At 40.3% G+C, this 18,394-nt stretch overlaps 1 long non-coding RNA gene across 4 annotated transcripts in view; it reads left to right on the top strand.

Moving 5' to 3' along the window:
* The window catches only part of LOC147828988 (uncharacterized), a 69,480-nt gene that overhangs the window by 10,885 nt on the left and 40,201 nt on the right, over positions 1 to 18,394 (top strand). The window contains exons 1-9 of one of the 4 annotated variants that reach the window (XR_015449767.1): positions 11,207 to 12,256; positions 12,800 to 12,879; positions 13,096 to 13,186; positions 13,910 to 13,974; positions 14,406 to 14,468; positions 16,547 to 16,706; positions 16,989 to 17,048; positions 17,488 to 17,541; positions 17,725 to 18,347. The exons of 1 other annotated variant lie outside the window; for it this stretch is intronic. This is a non-coding gene — a long non-coding RNA (uncharacterized LOC147828988). Of the gene's footprint in view, positions 1 to 11,205; positions 12,257 to 12,799; positions 12,880 to 13,095; positions 13,187 to 13,909; positions 14,469 to 16,546; positions 16,707 to 16,988; positions 17,049 to 17,487; positions 17,542 to 17,724; positions 18,348 to 18,394 lie in introns of those variants that run through there. 2 more of the 4 variants (XR_015449765.1, XR_015449768.1) reach the window with 2 other exon arrangements.

Raw genomic sequence — 18,394 nt, 5'->3', positions numbered from 1 at the left:
GGCGGTCATCAGCTTTTTTTCGTTTCTCTTCTGCGGTTTCTCTATTGTTATACACTTTCTCTGTCACTGTCACTAAGTCCTGAATACTCTTTTCTCTTAACCTATCTACTTTCTGTAACTTTTTCTTAATGTCTGGCGCCACCTGGTTGACAAAATGTATTATTACAGCTGTCTTTGTCTCAATTGCTTCTGGGTCCATAGGAGTGTACCTACGAAAAGCTTCCTGAATTCTTTCTAGGAAAGCAGCAGGGCTTTTATCTAACTTTTGTTGTACATCCCCTACCTTAGCCAAATTTGTAGGCTTCCTCGCTGTTGCTTTCAGACCTTTTAATAGAGCCTGGCGATAGACCCGAAGCCTCTCCTTACCTTCCGCCGTGTTGAAGTCCCAGTTGGGTCGGGACAGAGGAAAAGAAGTGTTGATAGTGTCAGCATTGGTGGTGGGTTGACCATTGTCACCAGGAACCAATTTCCTGGCCTCATTCTGGATCCTCTCTCGTTCCTCAGTGGTGAACAGGACCTGCAGAAGCTATTGACAGTCATCCCAAGTGGGCTGATGGGTAAACAAAACAGTTTTTAACAGGTTAATCAAATCTCTAGGGTTATCAGAGAAATTGGCATGTTGTCGGCGCCAATTATAAAGATCACTTGTAGCAAAGGGCCAGTAATGGTGAGGCTGGTTTTCATGCTCATCAGGGGGCCCTATCGCTCGCAGCGGACAAACAGTAGAGTCTGCTGGTCCTGTAGGCGAGGCGGTGCGCCGGTGACGAGTATTTTGGGCGGGACCATTACGGTTGCCAGCACCCGGGGCGGGCTCTTTTTCCCTAGCCCCGGCTGGGACTGGGTCATTTCTTTCAGCCTGCTGTTGCGGAAGAGAGGGGAGAGAGTAAGGGGGAGGGAAAATAAGATCTTCTTCGGTCCCTCCCTGGAGAACAGGGTAGAGTGGTGCGGTCGGCTTGGTTTTGGTCTGCTCCTCGTCATCGCGCCCTCTAGGAGTCTTCTTACTGGCTGTCAGGATTAACTCTGGCTGCTGTTGTTGTGAAGGCAAAAAAGGCTTAACCCATGGGGGTGGGTTAAAGATCAGAAATTCCCAAATGGCAATGTAGGGTACCTGGTCGGGATGAAGGATGGCTTTACGAACTCTGCGTATAATTTGTAAATCAAAAGTTCCCTCGGGGGGCCATCCTACCCCAAGGGGGGGCCGCTCTGAGCTACAGAGGGTGATGAACTTAGCCTTTTTAATTTTTAAACTTAGGTTACGAGCGCTCTCCCTAACTTCCTTGAAATGATCTTTCATGAGGGAAAGAGGGGTAGTCACAGTCTGTCCCATCGTCTCAGTCCAAGTCAGTACAACACACAGACAAACACAACAGAAAAACACGCAAGACAAAATCGTCCTCCGCCTGATCGGAGGCAATGCAAATGGGACGACGGCCTCCTGCCGTGCCGCGGGAGCGACCCGCACCGTCCCTCCAGGAGTCTCACTGACTCGTACTCTTGGGGCACTCCGTCCCCACCAGCGGAATCCGGAACGTCTTCCAGGATCCCGGGTCGGCGGCCCTTGCAGCGCGTCTGCCTAGACCGTCTGCCGACCTTCCCAGAAAATAGGCCCAGACTTTACAAACACAAAAAACACTCACCAGCCGGCGTTGACCCTCCGGTACGGGAGTCCTGAAGGTCTTGGGATCCCGGACGAGCCCCCAAATGTTGTGCCCAGATTGTGAAGTCCCAGAGACCACCAGGAGGCCGTTTCTGATGTAAGCACACAAGGGTCGTTTATTTAAGCTTAAGCAGGGACTCTCAACTGTCACCGACACAGCGGATCGAGATTGAGAGCCCTGAGTCCCTAACTAGCAGGGTTTTTATTGAGAATACAACAAGCTTTGGTTATTAGTAGCCAGGTGATTGGTTAATACTCAATACATATGAAGTGTAGGGTTTTGGTTGGCTAGGCTTTGGGGGTCGAAGGGGATTACGTATTGGTTTTTGTGAGGGAGAAAAGGGGCAAAGATTAACGGCCGGTTGTTACATACTGATCGTTAGCAGACCCACTAATGGCCGCATCTATCTTGTGTGGACAGTCAGCTCATTAACTGCTTATCTTACAGATAGTGTGCCTGGAACGCTCTCTCCCCGGGTACACAGGTGGTTGGGTAATAAACTCAGGAATTTCAAGTGGTGAATTTCTAGTTTAAGCACAAATTTGAGAGAACAAAGGAGACGGCTCCAAAATGGAGTCATTTTGGTCCCACAAGTGCAGCCTTTCTCCTTTGTGCTCAGAGAGGCCAGTTAGGCCTCGCTTCTCTGGTCTCTGATAGCATAGAGTTGTTCAGAATCCTCTTACTTCTTCATTTCAATGGGCTCAGTATTGATGTCCTCTCTTGTTTGTGATATTAGTAATTGACCTCTTTCTCTCTTTGTCTTGATTAACCTGGTTTAAGATTTATCGATTTCATTGATCTTCAAAGAATCATATTCTGATTTTAGCAATATTTAAAAAAAATTTTTATTTTTCAATTTTATTGATTTATGCAATAATTTTTATTGTTTTTTTCTTTTGCTTGCATTCATTTTATTTATTTCTTTATTTTGGTACCGGGGATTGAACTTGGGACCTTGCACTTGTGAGGCAGGGGGCAGAACCACTGAGCTAAATCCCTGGCCCTTGCATTCATTTTATATTGCTCTCATTTGTGTAGCTTCCTAAAGTGGAAGCTTAGATTACTGTTTCTTGTTTTCTAATACTGTTCTTTCAATGTTATCAATTTTCCTCTATGCACTGGTTTTGCTGCCTTCAACATATTTTGATAATTTGTGTTCTCATCATTTACTTTAAAATAGTTTAAAGTTTCTTGAGACTCTCCTGATAAATGTCATTTGGAAGTGTGTTACAGTCTAAATATTTTGGGAATTTTCTAACTATGTTTCTATTATTGATATCGAGCTTAATTTCCTTGTAGTACAAGAACAAACTATGATTTGTTAACATCTGTCCTGTGGCCTAGAATGTGGTCTGTCTTAGTAAATGTTCCATGTGAGCTTCAAGAGAATTTATTCTGCTTTGGTGGATGAAGTATTTAGGAAATGTCAGTTACATCCGATGAATTGATGGTGGCCTTTCATTCAACTATGCACTTCCATTTTTTCTTTCAGCTGCATCTATCAATTACTGATTGAAGAGTGTTGAAGTTTCCAACTATAATAATGTATGTGTCTATTTCTTCTTGTAGCTCTAATGATCTTTTTTCCCACCTATTTTGATAATCAGTTGTTCAGGTGCATATATGTTAAGATTCACTATGCCTTCTTGGAGAGCTGACTCCATTTATCATTATCTAGTACAATTCTTTATCCCTGATTATTTCTTGAAGTCTGCTTTGTCTGAAATTGATATTGCTCGTTCAGATTTCATTTGGTTGTGTTGCCATGGTATATCATCTTTCTCTATCCTTCCACTTTTACTTATGTCAGATGGAATTATGTAGAATAGAAAGGCTATACTTGAATTTTTTTCAAAAGTATACTCTGACTGTCTTTACATTTAAATTGATATATTTAGGTAATTCATATTAAAAATAATCATTGATATAGTTCAGTTAATCTCTACCATGCTTGTGTTTTCTAGTCATGACAGTTTTTCATTTCTTTAAAAATCTTGCCTCGTTTTTCTTTTTTTTCTTTGTTAATTTTTAAATATTAAGTTCTTTTATTGGTACATTTTAGGTGTACAATTCATTTCCATTTATCATTGGGTGTTTGTACCTGTACACGATGTATCTTGGTTCTTATTTTTTTCCTCATTACCTGTGGGCCCTTCACACCCTCCACCCTTCCCTATTTCCATAGACATCCTTTCCATTTATTTTTTCTTTTCTCGTAGTTTTTCCTTTCCCTCTTTTCCTTTCCCCTTCCCCTCCCTTCACCCCTTTGTCTTTGGACCTTTTTTCCTCTTTCAAATTATCAATTACTCATTGTTATCATTTTAACCCTGGTTTACACTCTCAGTTTCTCACACTAGTGAAACTATTTGGTATTTACACATGTGTGTCCTATTTATTTCACTTAAGAGCATGGCCTTGATATGCATCCAGTTAGCTATCAATGACTCTAGTGTTTCATTCTTTATGGCTGAGTAGTACTCCATTTGATTAAAAAAACCCCACAGTTTCTTTATCCAGGTTCCAGTTGATGGGCACTTGGGCTGCTTCCAAACTTTAGCTATTACAAACTGTGCCACTAGGAACATGGGGACACATATATCACTGTGGTATGATTCTTTGAATTCTTTGGGGAAGATACCCAGCAGGGGACTCTCTGGGTCAAATGGGACCTCTAGCCCTAGTTCTTTGAGGTATCTCCATACTGATTTCCACAGTGGCTGCACCAGCCTACACTCCCACCAGCAATGGAGAAGGGTTCCTTTCTCCCCACAACCCTGCCAGCATTTGTGATTGGATGATTTCTTGATAGCAGCCATTCTTTGTGTTGTGAGGTGGAATCTCAGTGTTGTTTTCATCTGCATCTCTTGAATGATGAGTGATGTTGAACATTTTTTCATATATTTGTTTGCTGCTTTTACTTCTTTGAGAAATGTCTGTTCCCTTCAGGTGCCCATTTTGAATTGGTCTTTGAATCTGGGGCGTCAGATTTTTTTCAATTCTTTATATATTCTAGAGAGTAGTCCTTCTGTCATTTTTCTTGCCTTGTTTCTTTAATGAATACAATTTCTCTCTTCACTTAGCATATCAATTATACCTTTTAAAAATGTTAGTGTGGGACAAGGATTTAGCTCAGTGGTTTTGCCGCCTGTTGCGCAAGTGCAAGGACCAGAGTTCAATCCCCAGGACCAAAAAGAAAAATTAAATAAATAAGAATTTTTAAAAAATGTTAGTGCTTGTCATAGAGTTTGCAATGTATATTTACAACTTATCTAAAACCACCAAGTCTAAGTTGTTAGTTTCAAATAACAGTATACTGCTTCTCTGCTAACATAGGTACCTTAGAGCAGAGCATTCTCAATTCCCCCATACTACTACTCCCTATGCCAGTGGTGGCAAACCTATGGCACTTGTGCTGCAGCAGGCTGTTTGTATCATTGAAAGCTATAAAAGTTTCACCATCCCTGCCACTGTTGCTGTCACTGATTCCACTCATTCATAAATTATATGCATATAAAATATATATAACAATATATTGTTGCTACTATTACTTTGAGCAGTTATGTAATGGATTAAGAATAAAATGTTCTATTTTACCTTTCTTTATTCCTCTCCAATGCCCTTTCTTTCTGCCTTCCCTTGTTACTCTCCTCCTCTCCCCACCTGTTTCCTCCCTCCCTCCTGTCTTTCTTCCTTCCTACCTTCCTCAGTTCCTTCTTTCCTTTCTGCTTCCTTGGTCTCTCTCTTGTCATATTTGATTTCTATCTCTAAAGAACTTATTGGAACATTTCTTGTCTAGCATATCTGTTGGCATTACATTTCTTCAATTGTTATCTGAAAAACATTTTTTTCTTTATGTCAGAAGGAAATTTTTGCTGTACAAAGAATTTTAGCATTGTGTGGATGGGTTATTTGTGTCAACACCTTAAATATTTTACTGCATTCTCTTCTTGCTTACATGATTTCTGAGAACCCTGGTGTAATTCTTAACTTTGTCGTTCAGTAGTTAAGGTCTTATCTCCCTGCATTTTACAAGAGTTTCTTTTTTTTTGATTTTTACACATTGAATTTGATATGTGTACTGATAATTTTTTCTGTATTTACCTTGCTAATTGTTGTAAAGGTTCTTGAACCTGAGATTTGGTGTGTGTCCTTCATTTTCAAAAATTCTGAGCTACTATTACTTCAGTTATTTTTTATGTTCCTTTCTTCTTCTAGAGTTCCCATTATGGGCATGTTATGCCTTTTGTAATTGTCCCACAATTCTTGAATGTTCTGGGTTTTTTTTTATTCTTTTGTTTTCTCTTTGTCTTTCAGCCTAGGGAGTTTCGATTGACTTATCATCCAGCTCACTGATCTTTTCCCCAGTCATTTCTAACCTGATCATCCTTCAAGGCATTCTTCATTTCTGCCACAATGTTCTTTTGTATCTCCCATTTCCTTTTGATTCTTTGTTAGAGTTTCCATTTCTTTTTGATTATGTTACTGAACTGTTCTTTTTTATAGGTATTAATTTTAGGGCATAGTAGTTTTAAAAAAGGCTGGTTTTCATTGCGGGATTTTCATACAGGCATATAACATATTTTGATCATATCTATCCCCCTATTACCCTGCCTCACACCTACTTCTTCCTCTTCTTTATTCCCTTTCTCTGGTCAAGTAGTGTCCCTCCTGCTTTCATGTCCATTTTTACAAAATCCATGTACTTATCTTTCCGAGTCTGGCTTATTTCACTTAATGTGATGGTCTTTATTTCCATCCATTTTCCCACAAATGACATAATTTTGTTTCTTCTATGGCTGAATATCACTCCATTGTGTGTACATATCATATTTTCTTCACTGATCTATTGATTTTCATCTAGACTGATTCCATATCTTGGCTATTTTGAGTTTGTGCCACAATAAACAAAGATATACAAGTTTCTCTATAGCATACTGACTTTAATTCTTCTGTTACCCATGTGTTCTTAAATGTTTTCTACTTTTTCCATTTGTTCTTGCTCTGATTCAACTCTACTCATTGCATTTTGATTCTGGCACCATCTGTAATTCACAAGTTAATTGTTTAGCCCTCCCCAAGACTGCCTCTTACTCTAGATGCCAACAGCAAGTGTGGTCCCCATATTTCCTATGCTTCTGACTTACAAGCTATAAATTTTGAAGTCCCAACAACCACTCCAATTTTGATAATTCACTCTACTGATTCACAGAACACATTACAAATGCTGTACTGCTGCGGATTTAGCTCAGTGGTTCTGCCGCCTGGCTCGCAAGTGCAGCTTCCCGAAAATGCTGTTCTTACAGATACAGTTTTATTATGAAGGAAACACACAAGAAAAGTTCCAGAAGGGCCGGGATTCAGTGCTCTTGTATCCTTTCTATGGAATCTGGATGTAGCATTGTCTGTGCACCGCAGTGTGTTCATGATTTGGGATGCTCCACTTGGTGTCCAGAGTTTTCGTATGGGCTGTCATCACACAGGCATGACTGTGTAAACCACTGGGCATGTGACTGAGTTCAATCTTCAGTGCTTTCTCCTTCATGGAGGTCAGACTGGCCCAGGATTCCTGCCTTCTAATCATGAGTTTGGTCTCTCTAGTGACCAGCCCTGATCTTGAAGCTAATTAGGCATCTATCATGAGTCATTTCATTAAGATCAACATTAACACAAACATGCCCATAACTCAGGAAGTTCCAAGGGATTTTGAAATTCTTTGCCAGGAATGGGATCAAAGACCAAATAAATTCTTTAGCATACCATAAAACCTTTAATATATCAATCACAATTGTTGTAAGCTTCTTATCTGACAATTTCAAAGTCTGTGTTATATCTGAATCCAGTACTGATGCTCATTCTGTTTCTTCAGATCACATTTTCTTCTTGCCTTTAGTATATCCCAAATTTTGTTGTTGGGCACTGAGGCAGTCAGGCTATCAGTATAAAGATGGTATTAGTCTGGCCAGGACCTGGGTGTTTCCTGTTTAAGGTTTATTATAACTGTGCACCAAAGATTCCATTTTTCTCTAATTTCCCATTGTTTGCCACTTCCATGCTGTCTCCAAGTCTCCTAAGAACCTCTTCTTAAATAGAATGTCTCTCTTAGGTGTCTCATTTGTAACCCACTGTTTTTATACAGGAGCTCTGTCAGTGTAGGGATAAGATTTTGAGGAAGGGAAGCATTCCACCTTAAAATTATATATCAGTTTTCTAATGGACTTGAGTTCCTGAGCTGTAGCCATCAGTAACTTTTCTCAACTTTTTTTTCCTCTTAGGCAAGACAGAAAATCTAGAATGACTAACAATGTCTAGTTGCTCTTCCTCTTCATCAGATAAAGCTGTAGCAAAGTAGCTTCCCTTGAGCACAATCTCATTAGAGAAAGTAGAACTGTCTGGGCTTATTTCAAAGTGGTTACTTCTGTTCTTCACCGCTCACAGAAGAGAAGATTGTCTCTCATATTTGACTCACCCCTGGTGGGTCTTCTGAAGGCCAAACCCACACCAGTATAGGAGCCCCCCTAAAACTGGGTACAGTGGATTTTAACTCTGGAGTTAGTCTGCAGTCAGCTTTCAGCAGTTCATCAGTTGCTGTTTATTTGTTCCTACCAGTTTCTATCTCCATATGTCTTTGGTCCCGGTAAACTGTGATTCTCTATCTTTGCATGTCTGTCTGGTTTTTGCTGTGGCAGTTTGTGATGTGACCTTAGTGCTCTTGTAGATCTAATTAAAGTTGCTGATTTTTAGTTTGTTCAGCTGTTTTTGTATAGTCAGAACAGGAAAGATAATTTCAGAGCTCTTTGTGTGTCAGAGCTAATCAGGAGGCATGACCAGTATGCAACTGGAAGCAGGGGTCTGAAATCCATATGTACTTAGGCCATGGCCCATGGGGACGGGCGTATTGATTACTTCCAGTGGTCACTGACTCCTTCATAAAACCAGCTTTTCAGCTAAACTGCATTCTACAAATGTACTACTTGCTAGGTTACTGGTCAATTAAATGCAGTCTTCAAAAGAAAGACCTTTTAGTGAGATTTGGCTTTGTGATCTGAACTGGCCTTTTTGTTTCCACTCTGTCCAATCCCAGAGGCCTTTTCAGCTGATAAATGGGGTTCTCATACGTTCTGTGCATCGCTATTACTCTTAATGTATTCTAGAACATGATTTTTCTGGCTTGTAAGCATCTTCAACCCAACTTATGAGTTTTCAGCTCTTTGGATTTAAATCAGAAACATTTTAGTAAGTCTGAGCCCTAGAGACCCACTACTAATAAGACTATCACTAGGATGAATGGATGAAGGGGCGTGTGTGTGTGTGTGTGTGTGTTCAAACCTGTATCAGTGATTTTATAAATTTATACCTATGTTATAAATTTATGTATCTGATTTCTATGCTAGGTCTAGTAATATATATATACACTAATCTAAATTTTTTTGAACAATTATATAATAAGAATTATTTAATAACTATCTTTGTAAGCACATTTATAAACTTTTGACATGAGATTTGTAAGTTCCTAACCAGCATTAATATTATATTAAAAATTTGTAATAAAAGTGTCTAACATCTCTTTTCATAAAATATATAACAATTTAGAAAAATAGTGTATTTTAAGGCATATGTGGAGCAAATTGACATATTCTTTCATCTACAAAAGTTGCAAAAAGTTCATGAGAAACAAAAAGATTGAGTTGTCAGTATTCATAGTGCTTCTCCCTGTTCATTTATTACTTTGTGCACCAGCATATTCTGGTAAATGCTTAATAACTGGTTCTCCCAAAAGAAATGCCCCAAGTGTGGAATCTATTAACTTCTTTAGTGCAAATACACCCATAATGGTCAATTCCAGGGCCGCTTAACACTGAGTAGCAGAGACATGCACTAATCAGATCTCATTAGGTCCTAAGGACTGACTGGAGCATTTGCTGCCTGTAAACAGGAGACAAAGGATTGTTAGGGGCAACATAACTGTCTGAGAGTGTTGGGAGCAATGCTACATAATTCTAGTGAAAAATCATTTGAGTAGGCCTAGTTCTCCTCCCTACAGCCAAGCTAGGACATTCCAGACATAATTGCATTTTGGCCTCTGGTCACAACTGAGACCTCAGTGATCCCGCCCCCCCCCCATGCTGCAATCTGCAGGACAAGACCACACCTGTGGGAGATGCCAGGGAGGAACCAAATCTTCATCTGCATAATTCCTCATTGTTCTTAGATTTCCACTGCCCCCCAGCTTTTTGTTACACCTTGTTTATCCCAATGTGAAGTACTGAACTCTGTTTTTCACTTGTTACATTTGTTTCCCCATGTGCTGAATAAAAGGTGCTGGAAGCTAGACGGTTTTTGTCTTTGCCACCCAGAGCAGCACTGATCAGACCCAAAGCTCAGCTTCTTCTCAGTCTCATTTGTCTACCTTTCCTGTAATTCCCCGTGTGCTGCGGTGGCTCACAGGTGACTAGGACCTATGGCAGAGGTTCTGGTAATGTACCCTTCCCCTGTTCCCTACATGAGAGTGTTCATATTTTACAAAGATGAGGGGAAAGTCAGAGGTTGGGGCTGGTGAGGCTTCTCAGTGATTTTTCATGGAGATTTTGCTGATTTCTGAGTGATGATGTGGGCTTTAAAAAAATATATGGACCATTTGATTTTCAGATACCTTGGCAATCAAGGTGATATTTGTGTTATCATGCTTTTTGTGTGTCAGGAAAAAAATTGTCAGTTGGGAAATAATGCTTTTTTTTATTCCTTAGCATTTAGACTTTAAATATAATGACTTTAGTAATAATCCTATTAATAACTATATGTGTCTTGGTAAGATATACTATTTTTTCCACAGTATTGGCCATTTAATCATTAAAGGTGTTATGTGAAGAGAATATGATGACTCTGAGAATGTTGCTGGTACTGAAGTTTTGATGGGATCCAAAGAGGGTTAACGGTTCCCTAATGATGAAAGTGGACCAAGGTTATTTGTTGGTATCTTGATAGAACAGACTGTGTCCTTAAATGTATTTATCACATGGATCTACTTAGGTTCCAGTCAAGACATCACTGTGTACATACATGTTCATTAATGGAGCTTTCCATGTATCCAGGCAAGTGATAAGGAAGGATAGATAACACCCTTGACTAACACTGAGAAACCATGAAATTAGAACTGTGACACTGGAACTTGTGTTCTCAAGTCTTTTGCTCTCCCATCAAGCTCTTTCCAAGTGCACAGAGATGAGCTGCTGTTACATTTCTCATTAAAGATGTTGTTTCCAGACATCAAGGTAATTAATGATACTGTTGAAATTCTTCTACTGAAATTGTTTTTGGTATGTGTGCAGATGAAATAATGGCCAGCTTAAGTGGGAACACTCAGCTTAACTGAGGGTGATTCTGCATGTGGGTGACCCACCTAAGGATTGTTGCCAGAACTGCATAAAAGGAGGATAGGAGGGGAGGAATGCTGGGTGCTGATTTCCCAGGAGAAGCTTTGTTGGAACTGGAACTCAGTGGTTTTTCTTGCTGTTGCTCCCTCAGTGGGTGGGTGGGGGGGTGGGGGGGTGCTGGTCTTTGCCTTTGTCTTGAGCGTCACTCCCTGGTTCCAGTGCAGATCCCTCAGTGTTCTGGCACAGATTGTTCACCCTGCCGGCATAGACTTTTGAGCTTCTGCCACTTGCCCTTGGGCCTTTTGGTGCAGATTCTTGATATGAACTTGCATGAGACATTGCTGAGGGCTGTAGGCCTCTGGCTGGACTCATGTGGAATATTATGTGGAAAGATCTATTGCACTTTTCTGGGTTTGACTTTTTGGGAGAATATTGTAAGACAGTCCTATAAATTTGTATATCCTGTGGTAAATCTGTTTCCTTGGAAAGACCGACTAGAACAGTATGTTTATAGGTAAAAAATAAATTTGTAACAGTAAACATGGATTTTTCTTTATTTGCAGGTATAGACATGCAATAAGATGTGCACCAAACACTGGGATTTTTAGATTTCTGTCAAGACCTTATAGTAACCCTTTCAACTGTTGGTCAGCACACCATGTAGGTAGGTGGTTTCATGTAGGTTCTGATGTAGGCCCAAACCACAGCACAGCTTGGCAATCTTACTGGTTTTACCTTCTCAAGTATTCTTAAAGATGTATTTTCTAAAGCCTTTGCAGATTTCTATCATGAGATCACAGTTAATCTAACATCAGCCTTTAATGGCAGACATTGCTGTTATGCAAACAAGTGCTGATGTAGACCAAAACTAAAGCACAGACCACCTGATCTTCAGATCACATGAGGCAAGTGGTTATGGTTTCCCTACCACTTGCCATCACGATTTCTTTGCCAGTATTCAGGTGAGGCATAATAACATCCTTAGGAACACTTGAAACCACGCAGTTTCTTTTCTGTATTTCAGAGAGAATGTGTAACCCTGTGAGGAGGTTGCACATATCCAAGTATTTATCACATAGTCCCAACTATAGTAATCATAGGAACTAGGCAGATATTCCACGAAGAAATGTTGTCTTATCTGACATTATCCTTGACCTTGGAGAACCACAAGAATCCAGGTAGAGTCCTGTGATCATGGATGTAATAGAAGCTATTCAACAGTTCCTGGTAGGTTGTGTCTTGATTCCTGTCAAGGGTTAACAGTGAACTTTAAAAGTTCATTATCAGGAGATATTTCTGTATTAGAGTAAATATTTTCATGTACAGCACGTGCCAGACTGACCATTAGATCATCAAATATCTGGGTCAGTGATGTTTGTTTCCCTACAATTTTTATCATATGATTAAAAAAATGTAAGTATGTAGATAAGGAATGGAGTATTTCATATTCTAGAAACCATATTATTGCATTATCTTACATTTAGAGAGACTTTACCCTGGGAATTTCAAATGACTTTCATGTACTCAGGTTATTATTATGCATTTATGCATTGTGGTAGTTAACAAGTTAAATATTAGCAGTCATGAGATAATGAGGTTTGGAACAATGATGTTCATCATAAAATAATCAAGAATACAAGTAGAGTTGATGAGTCCAGGTAGAAATGAAATCTTGCAATAATGACAATAAAGAAAGTTATTTGAAGGGTCCCAGTAGAAAAGTCTTACCATACATATACTTGTCACCCATGTTTTTACATTTCCATGCAGATACGGTGGTAAGTCTCATGATGACCAACAGTGGCAATTTGTTGAACCCATGGCCATGATGATCAAGAGGGATATTGTAAGTGTGGGGTTCTTACATTTATTTTAGCATGTTTCCTGTACATATTTAGTAAAGGAATGTTTCTGTTTACCACTGCTAGTAACAAGTAGCTTATTATATAAAGTTTTGATAAACTCTGAATTTAATCCTAGGAGGTGTGGAGGCATATGTAGGGATCCATGTAAGTTATTCAACTAATCCACATCAGAGTATTGACCATAATTTTTTCTACAGGTAGCCAGCCAAGAGAAAATGGTGTGAAGAACAGCATCTCTGACCTTGAAGTTCTAAAGATCTAAGTACTTCAGTTGGTTTCCCTGATGATGGAGGTGACCAAAATTTTAAAGTTGTCCTTTTTTTCTCCCCTCAGGAGAAAGATGATGCGTCCTAAACACACATCTCAAAGTGTTGTCTAAGATTCCAACAGTTATTAAATTATAGTGATTGAGCTTAAGAATGGTAATTTATGAGATGTTATGACTAACCTGGTAATTAAGAAATTGTCCCTACCAAGATGCCAACAAATAACCTTCAGATTTCTTGGTAAAGTGGATGGGGTATCTAACACAATGTTACTCTGGCTTTTTGGCAGGTATTCCATTAAGTTTTATCCTAGTGTACAGGTTTGTTGACTTGAAATCATTAGAGGCATTTCTTATTTTTTGGTATTTATATCATGAATGATGCTTTTGAACTCCTGTGGTAACCTCTGCTTAGAACACAGTTCAAAATATGATTTGTCGGTAATGCTTTTTGTAAATATGAGATTGTACTATGGACTTATTTAGAGATTGTGATAGGTTATTGTATAGGGATGCAGGTCATTGACCATATTTCCTATCCCCTAGTATTGACCATGGGAATTTTACTAGTGTTTCTTCCAAACAAGATGTTATTTCTTAGTAGGCTTTTACCTCAGTGTTCAGCTTTAGCCATGTAATTGTGATAAGAATATGATTTGTCATGTTGAACTCCATGACCAAGGGAATGTGTCAATGTCTTCCTTGAATAACATAGCTTCCAAAATCATTTTTCATGATTTGATTTTCAAGTTCCTCTGAAGACACTGTGATTTTCCTACCCACGGGAGTGAGTAAAGTCCATAGAGGGTTATGAGGTAAGTGCTGAGGTACCCTAAACCAGATCTTCATCTATAGAGGAAAGGGATGAGGGTGTCCTGACTATTACTAGATTTAGTGGTCACTGCTCCTATAAGAAATAATTTTGTCCTTCACAGTTCTAGTAAATATGAATTTATCCTTTATATGCCATAGGGAAAATTGATGTTTTAGCAAGGACTGCTGAGGGAGTGATTATGAACTGGTTAATAGAAATTATTGTGGAACTCTATGACTGCAGTAAGCATAGGTTAATTTCCAGGGTGTGGAGGTGACAAAATATGGGCTCTCTGACAATACTGTTTTTGTTTGGTGAACCCAAGTATCCTGAGGAGTTTAGCTGTCCTTTAGCAATGGACATTAAAAAGGGAGTGGGCTCATGTTCTGACACAGCACCATCTATGCTAAACCGGCTTTGTATTTTTTTCAGATACCCTTCAAGAGAACACAGTGATCCAGAAAAGATGGTTGTTGCAGTCACCCTAGTAACAAGGTAAATGATAAAATGGTCATAGTCCAGTGAAGGCTGTTTGATCTTCTATAATCCTGGCAAGTTCCTAACTAGGTGCTCAGATGTTAAGGTCTTGGCTAGTGTATTGGTCTGGGATGATATAGTCACTCACTAGTGACATCTCATTTTCAGCAATTCATTTTATGACTGTGTTAGGTTTTATTAGATTCCCCCACTTCTGGTGATACATGTTTTCAAAACATATTATCACCTTAATATTACAAGGATACATCAAATGTCATTGCATCTTTTCTGGAATGTAATAGATGTAATATGCTTGTATTGCTACTGGTGGAGAAGAGATTTATGTAATTTTCACTGAGTCCATCTCTGAAATATTGTCCTTGGAAGGTTTGCATGTATCACTGAAGACAGACAACACTCTCTTACAAGGCTTTATCCATGGATGCCTTCAAGTATCTAGATAACGTAAGTGGATGCTGAAATGATGAAGTGACATAGGGAATTTGGAGTTGTATAAGTGCAAATGAGACATATACCAAATCAGAAGTCTATGACAAGAGTCCATAGATAGGTGAATACATCACAGCAGGCAAAATAAGTTTGTAAAGTAGAACACTACTGATCTCTCTATAAGTGCTAATGTGAGCATTCACCACATCACAGGAAATCAGATCTTCATATACAGGGATGAGTGATGAGGATGTCCTTGACACTTGTTACTGAGGTTTTGTTACAAGTACTAATGGATGAAATGAGAGACATGATGAAAATATCTAGTGAATGCAATACTGCATTTTGTATGAGACAGAAATGAATATTGAACCTGTACAATTTCAGGGATCCATCGCATCATGGTTGGATGTAGACATGGTGGTGTTACAACACAACAGTAAACGTTGAAAAATTTACAGATGGCTCTATTACACATTTGGACATGCCAGAGAATACAATTTACATAGAATTAAGGACTCTATTAACACATAGCTGAAGGATGCCTTTCTGTTTCTGGGTGAGGGGCAGAAAGGGTCAGTGACATGGAAGAGCAAGATGAGAGCTAAATGACAGTTTTCTGTAGGTGCTTTCAAGTTAATGGAAGTGATCAATTGAATGAGTGTGTTGAAAAAACCTTGAACAAACCAAGGAAAAACAAAAGTATAAATTACAGCCCATTGGCACCCATCCAATCTTCAATATCCAGGTGGCTAGCATAAGGGTAATAGCCCAATGAGATGTTGTCATGTACTGGATTCTTATGCTGGGAAGGTCACTGTGACTGTCGAGTTCTGAGCTGACCCCACATTCACACATCAGAGACCTTATTTTCAGATGTGATTTTCATTGTTGATAGTGAAACTCTGAGGTAGTCTCCTTTATTTGGCAAGTGTGAGGTTAAGGGCCTCATTCCTATCAGGGTGTAGAATCAGGTGCTACTGAATCCAGGCTGAAAGTGTGCCTTTAAACTGGCCATTGTAAAGGGGAACAAAAGAGGGTGGAGGGGGAGAGGAAAGAAGAGAGAAAGAAAATAAAATAGAAGAAAAAAATGGAAACAAAGCTTTTGTAAATAAAGGAGAAGGAGAGAGGTAGAGGGAGGGGAGGAGAATGGGAAAAAAAGAAGAAGAAAGATACATCATGAACAGGTACAAATTCCCTGTGATGAATGCTCTCATTATGTTTACCTGAAATGTACTAATAGATTTTTTGCTTCAAAAATAAAGAAGAAGAACAACAAACTAGGCATTGTGGAGCAAAAGCAAGGATTCGGATAATTATCCTAGAGTAGTTCCCTGAGATACAGATTGTAACAGTTTGTCCGGTGTCTGCTCAGGAGTGTCCATTTTCTCTTCTCTGGCTTTCAGTGTGCATAAACAAGGGTCTTTTAGTGGTGATGGACCCCTGAGTAATCCCATGATGTGCATATTGTGCAGATGGAGAAAAAGAAGGGCATAGGATAAAGTACAGGATAGGTTCTTTCAGGTGTGTTTTCTAGTGACGGGTCCAGGGAAATACCACCATGGGTACAAGCTGATCACTAGGCCAGATGTCTGTATCCAGAAGGAGCCTCTGGCTAACCTGGTATTAACATGTTTCATCACCAGGTATCCTGCCAAAAGGTCTTGGGAGATGCTGCTACCCTCAGCCATGCAACACCTTCTTCTTTACTGATGTACATTGTGGGAGGACACTTGGGCACACTTTGCTTTTCCCCACTGATTCCCCTGTGTGCCAGTGAAGGTGAAATCTTCCCAGTGGCTGCTGGTAAGTGTCCCATTTTCATGTAGGGGAACTGACCCGTAATGTAGTTTTCATGTTGGCTAGGTGAATGGGGAGGCCAGGATTCTTGCTAACATCCACTATGAATATTGAGCCCTAGAACTTCTGCAGGTTTCCCTTCAAGTGAGAAAGAATTCTCTTACCATATTTTTTCTAGAAAACACCCCTGAGATTGAGGTGTTAAAGCAAAGGGGCCACAGTCTAACACAGTGACCTCCACAATACTCACATGGACTAAATCAGTATTCTCTGATGTCATTTTCACAGGGACAGTCTTGTCACAGTGAGCAGCACAGTATAATCAGGTGGATGCATACAGACATCCAGGTAAGTGTGGGCTTGTGCCCAGGCCACCAATGAGGTCCTGCCACTTCCACATGTGTAAGTGACAAAGGTGTGGCTGGGCATTTGTAGCCCACTGCTTGATTTGAAGTTGCTCAAGTAAGGAAGGATGGAATCCACAACAATGCCACTCTCTGGGAGGGGACACTTGGCACAGCTTATGTGAAATGGATGGTAAAGGAGTGAGCACTGAAGAAGACATGGTGTCTAGGTTTGGGTGCTTGCTGTGTCCCAGCCTGGGGAGCTGTAGCACAGGAGAGTCTGCAGGGGTCCACTTAGGAGAGGTTTGACTGTGGGGACAGGATTGTTTTCATGCAGTTATCCCAGCAGCCAGGTACATTTCCAGTGTGAGTCAGTGGTTTTGGTGGGAATTGAAATGCTCATTGACTCAACACTGACTTTGTCTTCTCCATGTTTTCTGCAGGTTCCTTCAAGGGAAGATGAGCAGACTATGGCTGGAACTGCATGCAGGTGTCAGGTGAGAATCAGCGTGCCGGTATCTCATTGGGCACCAAGTGATGGTCTGTATTCAGATGGATGTGAAGAGGGTGTGCATGAGGTATTCACATGTTTCCTAGACATGCACCCTCTAAGGTCTTGACTACTGAGTGGTTCAGAGTTTGTGCCACACTCAGCATCGTAGCCTGTTTTTCTGTGACAGATTGGCTATCGATGGTGAACCTCTGATTCTGCCCTCTTCATCGACAAGTGTGGTGCTCTGTGCCTTCTTGCTGTCACGAGGAAGCATCAGATGCTATTGGTTCCCTTCCAGGAGAGATGATGTGTATTTCATACTTGTCCCACTAGGGGAGTAAGCAGGGCATGAGGTCACTGTGACAGAGTGGGTCCCTGAGATGGGGATTGGAGTGAATTGGGAGGTATCTCCTCAAAGGCATCCATTACCATGGCATGGCTAGTTTGTTGACAAGAAGGAGGGAGGAGCGTGGTGGTGGTGATGGAACCTGAATGATAGGATGACATGGGAGTTGTACAGGTAGACACAGAGGAGACCACAAAGGGTAGAATCTCTTGTGCTTCTTTTCCAGTGAGGGAGTCCCAGCTCATGGTGAGCCCTGAACATCACCAGGATCTGTATAAGGACAGCCATGGACCTTCACTGCAGCATAGGCAGGGAATATCCATGGCCTTCACTAAGTGATATTGGGGTCCCTGATGTGGAGTCGTGGGGTAGTGGTGTTGCTGTGACTTTGCTTTAGGTTCTGAAGCCCAGGAGAGCAATGAAGGAAGAACTGAGCCAATCCACTGACCCTGAATTTTTCCTTCATGTATAGTGAAGTAAAATGAATGTTGATCTTCTCTACATCCTTGGA

The sequence above is a fragment of the Heterocephalus glaber genome, unplaced genomic scaffold (genome assembly GCF_053883595.1).
Source record: "Heterocephalus glaber isolate CG9 unplaced genomic scaffold, H.glaber_assembly_v1.0 deba00000809, whole genome shotgun sequence".
In the NCBI taxonomy this organism is placed as follows: Eukaryota; Metazoa; Chordata; class Mammalia; order Rodentia; family Bathyergidae; genus Heterocephalus; species Heterocephalus glaber.
The sequence above is the reverse complement of the archived record's forward strand: the minus strand, read 5'-3'. Positions and strand labels throughout refer to the sequence as shown.